We start from the raw sequence: 10,890 nt of genomic DNA on the forward strand, positions 1-10,890 counted from the left end.
GGGCTGGAGGCGCGGGGTGCGGGGATGCTCCCAAAGGTGACGGGGTGGCTGGGGAAGCCTTTCACCCTGCCTGGGCTCCGGGGCCATGTCTCCACGCCTTCTCCCTACAGCCTAGGACCTGAGTCTGATGTCTTGAAAAGCTTCTCGTGCCAGCTTTGTTTTCACTTACGGAAGGGTTGAGTTAGGGTCTTCCGAGACCCCCACCTTCCCTCCCATCCTCACGCTCAGCAGTCACCTCCAAGAGCAAAGGGCCTCAGGGAGCTCAAACACAAAGGAATTTGTGGCTTAGTATTTATGCTGCCCAAAGAAAGCAAAGAATTAGGGATTAATTGGGGCCATTCCTGAAAGAATCCATTTATCTGGCCTGACCCAAATATTTTAAGCAAAAGGGTGTTTAGGCGCAGTTGAGAGGAGCAAGGTCTAGAACCACCTGGTAGAATAAAAGTAAGTGTGGCCGAAGCTGGAAATGGCCCCGGCCCTTCCTACGCCTCCCGCCCCCCAGACCCGGGGCAGGGCAGGAGAGTAAGGAGGGGCGGAGGGGCGGAGGGGCGGAGGGCTGGGCAAAGTGGCTTTGTACTGACTCCCATTTCCAGTGCGAATTTCACATTTCCTCCCAGGAACTGATTTTATAGCTGGAAGATTATGATCCGATTCTATAGTATGTGGGAGGAGTACTGGGGAATCCAAACTGAAACACTTGGGCTTCGGAGAGCCTGGGGGGCCTTTGCTCCTTCCTTCTGAGGTCTGGAGCGGGGAGACCTCGAAAGGGCCCCTTGCTTTTTAAGCTGTTTGGAATTTGGGGAGGTTTTTGCTTTTGTGGGGTATTTTTTTTTTTGGAGGGAGGCAGTTGGGGGCGGGATGCAGGAGAAAGGGAGCAGGCTCAGGGCAGGGACTGACACCCCCGAAGGCCATGGCCCACACGGCGGCCCTCCACACTGCGCTCCCTAACAGTGGTTTCCTTTGATCCGCCTACGCGGTGAGGTCGCTGTTTTTAACTCCGTTTCACGGATGACGAGCCACAGGCTCAACTGTGTCGCTAACATCACTCCCCGGTTTCAAAGCCAGGGCTTTTCCCACTGCTCTCTGCTCTGCCCGGCTGCAGGAGGGTCTGAGGACGGCGAGGGGCGATGACCTGAGGAGGGGTGGAGGGGGAACCAGCGCGGGGAGGGGACAGGGAAGGGCCTGAGATGCAGGGCCTGCTGGTGACCATGGGCTGGGCTGACGAGGAGAAGCACCAGGAAAGATAACATTTTTTGGTTTGTTTTTTGACTTCTCACGTCGCTGGTTGGAGGTGGGTGCTTGGGACCTGCTGGGGCTCGACCACGGGAGATTTAGAACCTGTGTGACGGGCACAGCGGGCTCATGTCGTGATCTGTGAGCTCATGTGATGGGCAGACGCTCCAGGGGACTGGGGGTGGAGGGCTCCCATCCTACAAATCAGCGTCTCGGTGGAGAGGGGGATCGCGGCCAGGAGGGATGCGGGGGCTGGGGGGGGAGGCGAGCATCTGCCTGGCGTGTGCCTGCGGATGTGTGGGTGGGGTCGTCGGGGGAATGACAGGTGACCGCGTGAGCCGTGCGTGTCTGCGGATGAGGCTGAGGCGTGAGTGGCGTGTAGCCTCGTGTGAGTTTGGATGCGTGTGCGGTGGGCAGAGAGCTGGGCTGTGACATCAGGGAACCCTGGCTACTTACAGGTGCAAATCTGCTGGGGGAACAGACGCTCTGGGATTTGAGGGTTTTTTCCAAATGCAGACATCACAGTGACACCGCCGAGTCCTGCCTTCCGCCTCCCCACAGTGCTTATACGAAATAGCACCCTCTCCAGCTAAACCCAGGAGAAGTGACAGAACAGTGGGGGTTGGGGGCAGGCAAGCTGGGGCGAGGGGCTGGGCAGGGCCTCGGCAGTCACCAGCTAGGACATTTCTTCATTCGTATCATCGCATCTCTGCCTGTGTCCAAGATCTATTCTTCCGATCTTGCGACATCCACCTATTTGTCCTGACAACCAAATTCCAAGCTAGTTTCTTTATTTCTGTCCTCAGCTCTTCATCCCCATCCCCTGCTGCTGAGTGCTGAGTCCGGGAGTTCGAAGGTGATTTTCTCCTAGACATCTGACTCAAGTTTTGTGTCACCAGTTACCACCTTACCTTCACCCCGAGACACATCTGTCCCGATTCTAGGCATCGAAAGGGCCTTGTCCAAACGCCCTTCCGGTCATGAGAATCATGACAGTCAGCAAGCCCGGGGAGGGACAGACGCAGAAAGAACGAATGTGAGCGGACCCAGGTCCACGCTCAGGGGCTGTAATTTGCAGACCTCTGAGCCTCGGCTCAGGCAGGTTCACGACGGCGCTGTAAGGCTGTGTATCCACAGGTCTGTTACCTGCAGCGAATGGCGAATCAGTGTGGAAGATGTCATGACACCTTACGATGCCCCGGTGGAGAGTGATTCCTAGACTTCGGGAGAATCAACTCTGGGGCTGCTTGGTTGACCCCAGAGCTCACAAGAGCAGCCCTGGGGCGTCTTCTCCACTGAGGAGCTCAGAGCGTTTAAACTTGAGGAAGTCCCTCCAGCTGGGGACCTGGGCAGGCAGTGTCTGAACCTGGGGAGAGGAAGCACAGTCCTTGGAAGCCAGGTAAGGGAAGAGGCTGGAGTCCCCCCGGCAGAGTGGCCACTGTCTTTCTCTTTGATGGATCTTACTGCTTGTTGGTAAGAGGACTTAGGCTTGGCAAACTGACTTAGGTAGGAAGGGAGATGTGGCACGTGTAAATGACAATTCCAGGTTGACTCTGTCAAACTTCTAGAGTTGCTAAAAACGCAGTTTATTGAATTAAGAGACCAGTCAGGTCGTGACTACAGTTAATAAACCTAGTGGGCCTGCCTACCAGCACGCAGACTTTTCTGCATCACAGAGCGACTTGTTTCCTGCCCTCTTGCCTCCCCCCGCCAACAGTTGGTGACCCCACGGAGAAGCGCCAGCCCCTCTGCATTTCTCTGCATCTGGAAGTCCTGGAAGTGTGTTCTCCTGAGGTTTGGGAGTCGGCATGGCGACATGTGTGTCTTCACCTCCTTCTCGGCAGGATGTCCTGGGCACAGGTGGCGTGGGCCCTTCCACTTCCCTTCTCTTGCTGCCAGGACCTCAGAGATCTTGGGGGCATGGCACTGTCCCACGCAGAAGCAGGAGAGGCCAGCTTCCCTCGGGATTACGTGAATTTAGGTGAATGCTTTAAATCATTGGGGGGGAGAGGAGACCAAACTGTGAAAACATTTGTAGAGCTTTGAGGAAAATGAGGAGCGAGGTTATGTGAGGTGAAGGTAGGTGGGCGCACATCGAGACAGGAGAGAGGCGAGAGAAGAGGGGGACCCTTCCTCGCTACCCAGGCTCTCCCAGGGCTCGGAGTGACACCCCCTCCCCCTGCCTTAATCCCCCATTAAGGCTGCTCTGAGTTTGTTATGACAGCGGCTGAAGGCGGCTGAATTGCTGTTTGCTGTGTCTGCTAATTGGGCTGAAGGGCTGGAATCTGGACCCTGAAAGGGACCATTGTTGCTGCTTCCCTTCTGCAGCTGCCTCCCGGGGGACCTTCTGGGTGAAGGGGAGCAGCATGCCCTCAGGGGCATTGCACCCATTCCCCGTCTGTGCACAAGGGACTGGGCCGGGAAGACAGCTCTTCTCGTGGCCTTGGGGTGCTTTGAGCTTCCACAGCACAGGAAAGACAAGCCCAGCACCTGAGCCGTCGGGTCATCGGGAGCTCCAGGAGAGGGGTCACATGCTTGTCCTCGTCCCTGTTCACTCCCTTCTCCTCAAGGGGCCCTCGCTCTGGCTCTGCCTCTACCTCCACCTGACCAGCCTTAACCCCTGCACTTCCTACATCTGCTTCCTGCCTGGCCGGTGATTTTCAGCCTGGTTATGCACTAAACTCACCTGAGTGCTTTAAAAAAATACCGCTGTTTGGGTCCAGCTCCGGACCAGGGAAATCAGAGCATCTGGGAAAGAGGCCGAGGCCTCGGTATCATTTAAAAGCTCCCTCGGTGTCTCTAATGTGCGGCTAGGGTTAAGAACCACTGATAGATGGGCTTATCTCTCTGCCTGGGACACCCACATATGGAGGTGCACGTGCATGCGCGCGCGCGCGCGCACACACACACACACACACACACACACACACCCTTTCCCATCTCCCTTTCCTCCCACGCTCCTGGCGGGTTGTGTATTTTGACCTGTGTGCTCCCTCGTCTTCATTATAACTCCTTGTAGCAGCCCTAACATTTAGGATGGAATGGAGAGGTCTGCGCCCTGCCAACCGTCTCAACCTGTGCTCTTCCCCGAGGGCGGGCACCATGACTCTACCTCCCCGTGATTTTCTAAATAGGACCCAGATGAGGACTGAGCTAATCCAGGACGAAGGGGTGGGAGATTCAGAGTTCCCTGGCTTTTGTGTTCTGCCTCCCCCAAAGTAGCACTGGCAGTTTGGAGAGCTTCGGAGAGGAGAGACTTTCGTCAGGAATACATCTGCCCCTTGCCTGGCTGTTTCCAAATGCCTCTGCTTCTTCTCTCGCCTCTAGCTTCCCACCTTGGCGGCCGCGTGCTGCACCCCGCCCCCTTTCCTGCGCACGAGCGTCAGAGCCGCCTCCAGCACCACGGACAGCTCCGGGGCGGTGAGTGAGCCGGCTGTGCCCGTCCCTCTGCGGGGGTGAGGAGGGCCCTCCTGTCTGCACGCGCGCACACCAAAGACTCGCTGGCAGTTGTTTGCAGGCAGCAGTGGAGTCTCAGGGAGAGGAAAAGGCTGAGGGCAGCTGGCGTTCCCGGGCCAGAAAATTGGGTTTGTCCGTCTTGGGGAGTCCGGACGGGAGGGGCTGCTCCAGCAGTGAGCAGGGTGAGGGCCAGCGTGCAGGAAAGACTCAGCCTAAGTTCTTATGAGACACAGAGTGCACGGATCAGGTCGAGCCTGAGATGTCCTCGGCCCTGCATCCCTCATCTTACAGATCTCAGGAGAGTGGCAGAGGTGTGGCCAACGCCACTCAGCTGGCCAGTGGAAATACCAGCCCCTGCCGGTCCAGGCTCCTGAGCTCCAGCCTGGCCCACCTATTGTGTCCGATGCCTCCTTCAGGCGTCTCCCTGCCTGAGCTGGGCGGAACAGGCCTAGAGCTGGGAGGGAGAGTTCCCGGGGTGATCCCCCACGAAAAAGGACGGGGTGCATGTCTGGGCATGTGAGGTGTTCACACAAGCCAGCGAGGCGTGCGGCCGACTGCTGTCTCTGTGTGAGGGGCTTGGAGGGGAGGCCTCAGGGAGAAGCGCAGGGGAGGGCACACCTAGCAGTAGCTGGCGAGCCCGTGGGAGAAAAGGCAAGGGGGCCACCATCTGCCAGGGCACAGAGGCCAGTGGCTGGCCACGAGGAGTCTCCAGAGGCCAGCAAGAGTCATGCAAACTGGAACGGGGCCTGGGAAAGGCCCTTCTGTGTGCCCGGGCCTGCTCCCCCAGCACTGCGAGCCCAGACACAAAGGGGCCATTCTCTCTAGGATTTGATGCTGCCATCTCCGGCTGGCAGTGCCAGGTGGTGGGGGCATCAGGGGGTGTCAACCTATTACCCCCCCCAACTCCTAGGTCCTCTGGGGCTGGATGTTGGGGAGGTGGGTGTTCCATGCCATGTTGCCATGGTAACCACCCCAACCCCCACTTTCCAAAGCACAAAGAGAGACAGCTCTCACCCTCACTCCCAGGAAGAACCTGGGTCTGGTTGGGAATCTTCCCTGGGGAATCCTCTTTCTGATGCAGGAACCAAGGCCCGCCCGGAGGGAAGCTTCCACCATCAGCGGCCCACGCAGGCAGGGTGGCCAGTGCACCCAGCCTCCGGCCAGGCTGTGCAAGCGGGCGCGGGTCCCTTTCACTCAGGCCTGTACCCCCCCAAGCTCTCCTGTCCCTCACCTACAGCCAAGGCTGCCCTGGGCCTTCTCAGCTGCAGCGACGAGGCCTTGACCCCCTACTCTCTCCCAGAAGCAAGGGATCCCCACTACCCCCAGCAAGCCGCCAGGCTGTGGGAACGGAGAGGAGGGGGTCACTCCTGCCACCCTCCATCTGCACCCCTCCGCCATTACTCATTAAGCATTCTGCCCCCTCCTTCCGCTCGTTAAGCCTTATTTGCATACATTTGCATAATACCGCTCATTTGCATTCCAGGAGGCTCGTGGTAGGAGCCAGGAATAAAGGGGAGGGGGACCGAAGAAGAGAGAAAAGGGGAGAGGTCTTGTTTTCATCCGAGGGTGTGCGCGGTGGGGCAGGGGGCAGGAAGGGGACAGGAATAAAAGCTCACACTACTTCCTTTCTTCCCCTCCGCCCTCCCTCCCTGAGCCACACTCGGATGCCACAGAGGTGCCAAGGGGCCGGCTTCTCCGTCCTTTTTTGTCTTGCTTCCTCCGGCCTTGGCTCCCCAGCCCGGCCCCCCAGCTTGCCGGGCTCGGCTCGGGAAGGAGGCAAGGCTGTGGGAACGGAAGCCGAGGCAGAGGGGCGCCATCTTAGGTGGCTGGCGCCTGTGAAATGGCGCCAGTGACAGGTGCGGGCTGAGCGCCAGCCCTGGTCAGTGGACACGGGGAGGCGGGATGGCGAGGACTTTCCGGCTGGTGGGGAGCGTTGCCGAGCCTTCCAGGGTGCAGCTGGGTGAGAAGGAAGGGGAGCCAGAGCCGGGCCTGCCCCGGGAAGCGGCGGGGAGGCCGGCCAGGCCCAGACCCGCAGAGGACAGTGCGTGATGGGAGCTGGGGAGCCGGACGCGGGGGCATCGGCAGGAGGGGCAGGGCGGCATGGGCGGCGGGGTCTCGCCCACGGACGTGCGCTCGAGCTGAGGCTCCTAGTGTGTCTTCCTCGGCTCGGCTGTCTGGCTGCCGCCTCCCCGACCCCGGTGAAACTGGGCCCAACAGCCTAGGCCAGGCCTGGGGCCTCCACGGAACAGCTCGTACCCACACCCGTGCCGTGCTGTCTCCTCCCTTGGCCTTCGGCTCCTCCGCTGTCTCTCTCTGGGCTCTGTTCACCCATCCTCTGGGTCGGCCCGTCCTCCGGCCGGAAGCGCCCGCGAGGGTCAGCTGCGGGCTTTTCTCCCCTTCCTGCTCTCATTCATTTCCACCGCTCCAGCCACCATTCCTAAGGGGACCCAAAGATAAGTAGTAGCCGGGGATGCAGGAAGGGGGTGCGGTCGTCGGTCTGAGGCGTGAGGCGTGAGAAGCGGGTGGTGGAGAGTGGACCGTACCCCAAGGCCAGGCGGTGGGGAAGAGCTGGGTAAGCAGCGGGGCTGGGGGCGGATGGGGAGCGGAGGCAGACCTCGCTCACTAGGAGCTGCGTGCTCCACCCAGGCCGGGATTCGAGGGTCCTGGGAAACCAGCTGACAGCCTCCGGGGCGCGCGTGCAGGCTGTGGCTGGGAGCAGCACGTGCCCACTCCCGGGAGGGACGGAGACCCCCGCATCTGGCCGCCCACTGACCGAGCACCCAGCCAGACACTTAGATGGCTCTCAGCCCCTTGTAAACAAGTGAAGGGACGTGTGAAAAGCCTGGAAGCCACCTGAGGGGGGATCCCTGCCTGTCCCCGCTTAGAACCGCCCATCACGGTCTCTCTCACGCATCACGGTCTCTCTCACGCTCACGCAGGGGTCTACTGGAGCTCTGGGCGGGGCTGTGGAGAAGCCGAGACTGGTCCCCAGCACTCGGATGCCCTGAGGTCGGGACAGGAGCTGGGCCACTGGGCCCTGCAGTGAAGAACAGGTTTCAGTCCCGGAACCCTCTGGAGGAGGGAGTGCCTGAGGGTTAACGGGGTATCCAAGGCTCTGAGAGCGTTCCTCCTGGAAAAACTGGCTGAGGTGACAAGGCCTTGCTGGCCACCGGGTAGGAATGTGGGAGGTGGGGGTGCCAGCTCCCGCCCTCCCCCAGGCCCAGCCTCTGCACAAAGACCTCTCTGTGAGTGGCCATGGAAGTGGGCCTGTCAGGTGAGGGGGCTTAGCTCCCCAGCACCCGCCAAAGGTCGGGGAGGAATGGGGCCAGGGAGGCGAGGGCTGAGGGGTGGCCTCAAGCATTATCCTGGTCCAGGGAGGAAACAAGCTGCGACCAGGCCAGGCTCTCACAGTGAGGCCAGGGTGGAGCCTCCTGGGGACAGACTCCTGTGCCTGATCCAGTCAGGACCAGTCTGCAGTCCCCAGGCCCCGCCCACCCTGTAGCTCCCAACCCACCAGCCCCTGCAGCCCCTTCCCCAGCCCTCACTCGCCCAGCACCGGGACTGTCTCCCTCCGGCTCCTGCACAGGGCCCCCCTCCAGGGCGGACGGTGCTGGGAGAGTGAGCAGAGCTGACGGGGTGTCCCCAAGCCGCCTCGGTTCCACACCCAATCTTGTCCCCGTCTCCCGGGGAGGCTTCTGCCCGTGCCTGGCCTCAGTGCCACCGATTCTAATCAGAAGTGTGGGCAGGCCCCTACCTCTGTGCACTGTCCCTTCTAATACGTGTTTGCACTGGGGGCCCGAGAAGCAGAAGAATGAACTCAGCAGACGTGAACTCAGGCGGCTCCCAGGTTTGCTAGAGAGGCTGTGTCCCCAGGAAGGGCAACAAAACGAGGTTTTGGTTTTTGACTCGGATTGGACAGGCTGGTTGGGGTACCGATTCTGGCTCCCTTCCCTTCCTAGCGGGTGACCTCAGGCCCGTCACCTAACGTCGCTCCTTTCCACAGTTCTGAGGGCCAGGAGGGCCGCGTGAATGCCAGTGTTCTGTGAGGCTCTGCACAGACGTCCGTCCCGTCATCCTAGATGCTGAGTGACCCAGGGTCAGAGGAGCCACCGCAGGTAGGTGGCGATCTCAGGGAGGGCTGCCAGGGTCTCGAGGTGGGGCCTGGACCACTGGGGAGGACAGGGGCACTTGGTGTGAAAGAGCTGGGCTCCGCCGGCTGACTGGGGCAGTCTCGGCCCCGCACAGGCCAGCGTCTTGCTGAGACGGGTTTGGAGGGCACGTTTGTGACAGCTGGTTGTGGACCCCGTGACCGCAGCTTCTTCCATGCTTCTCTGGAGGGTCTCCCTGCTGGCCCCATGTGAACACGGACCCGGGATGGGGCAGGGGCAGTGGGCTCAGTGCCCCCGCTGCCCGAACCCACTCTGCCCCCTCCCAGCTCTCCAGGGCACTGGCCGGACATGTGGCCTCCTTGCACGGGGGCGCCTGGTGCCTCCAAGCCCCGCCGCGCAGGACCCTCCAAGTCCCGGTCTCGGGGTTCCTCAGCGTTGTCAGGAGTGAGCCGAATTGAGACCCGGTCCGGGGAGACTGGGCACAGGAGGGGCTTTGTCTCCGGGCGGTCATGCGCCCGTGTGCCAGCGGGCCGGAGGGGGAGCGGTTTGCGCGCCGTCCTCCGGATAGCGGGGAGCCCCCAGGTCTGCGGGGACGCGGCAGGCGGGAGCCGGCATATGGAGGGGCGCCCTGGGCACGGGGGCACGAGCTTCGCCCGGCTGGGGCTGCCTTCTGCTGGGTTCGTCCATCTGGCACCAGCTGGCTCCCCGGCGCTGCCCTGCAACCAACCAGACTCTGTCTTCTGCCGTTGCCATGGCGATCGGCTGCCATCTTGTCCTCAAGTCACTACCTCATATCTGGATTTTCCCATGGGGTTTCTGGAGGATGGGAGAAAGGTCCCTGGGGATTTATCCCTTCCGCCCGATATCCATCCAGTAAAAGTCCACATCGATATGCGATTTTTAAAAATAGCGCAAGTGGGGGCTGACTGTATGTCAGGCTCCGTGCCACATACTCCCTGTGTCACTTAAGCTGGCTGAGAAACCAGTAAGGAGATCAGATTTAAGAGGTTCCCACCCAGTTTCCTGTTTCTGTGACAGGTTCTTCCTCCCAACCAGGAAGTTGTAAAACCTTGCTAATTCCCTCGCAGGTCCGGCGGCCGGAGCCCGGTTCCTGGAGCCCTGGCTAGACGTGGTTGACCTGAGAGGTAAGGGGGGGCCGCCCACAGCTGGGGTCCCTTGCTTGCGCTTCCTGGGCTCTGCCATCAGAGAAAAGGGGCGTCTGTGTCACCAAATGCTTAGGAATTCCCCTTCCTTGCCCCCATCCCCACCCAAAGAAAGAGGCAGGAGCCAGAGACCCTTAGAAAGCTAGCCTCCTAGGCTCTTGTGGTTGCAGGGGAGGGGGGCTTTGGAAGGCAGATTCCCCCTCCTGCCATCGGAGAGGTTCCAACAGGATCCCCGAGACATCCTGAGATGGTGAGAATGCTCCCCTCTAGACTCAAGCAGAAGGCACAGAATGGTCACCTTGACAGGAGGGAACATAGACGGGCCACTGAGCAGGGGCCGGCTTTGCAGAGGGAACCGGAAAGAGGAGCAGGTGGGGGAAGGGTGGTCGGCAGGGTGGGGCTGGGGTAATTTATGGGGTCCTGGGTCCCCTCCCCAACCCTCTTCCCAGCCCCTTGCTACTGCAGGTTGCTAGGAGATGCTCTGTCGGGCTGGGCATAGAGCAGGAGGAGACCCTTCCCCCACCCCAGCGAGGGCCCTGCAGACAGCTTCATCCACTACCCTTCCCAGGCCCGATGGGTACCAGCCTCCTCTGCGGTCCCCCCAGTTCAGCGGGCCTGGGGCTACGAGGGCTCCCAGGCAGCCTGAGGATCTGGAGCGGGGACGGGGGAAGGGAGCTGTGGAGGGGCTGCGCCGGGGGCCAGCCCAGGCCGGGAGGAGGGCCAGAGGGAGTCAAGGGCAGAGGCTGCAAGGAGCCCAGGTTTGGGGGAGACCAAGTCCCGACCTTCGGGTAGCTTCCAGTATGATAGGCAAGACAGACCTCCCATCCCCAGCCTTCACAGTGTGATCAAGGTCAAGGTTAGGGGCCTGGCAAAGGGGGCTGGGGGTTGCGGGCGGGGTTCTGGAAGGAGGAGGTGGGGCAGGGAGGAGG

Source organism: Pteropus vampyrus, unplaced genomic scaffold (genome assembly GCF_000151845.1).
Source record: "Pteropus vampyrus isolate Shadow unplaced genomic scaffold, Pvam_2.0 Scaffold124, whole genome shotgun sequence".
NCBI lineage: Eukaryota > Metazoa > Chordata > Mammalia > Chiroptera > Pteropodidae > Pteropus > Pteropus vampyrus.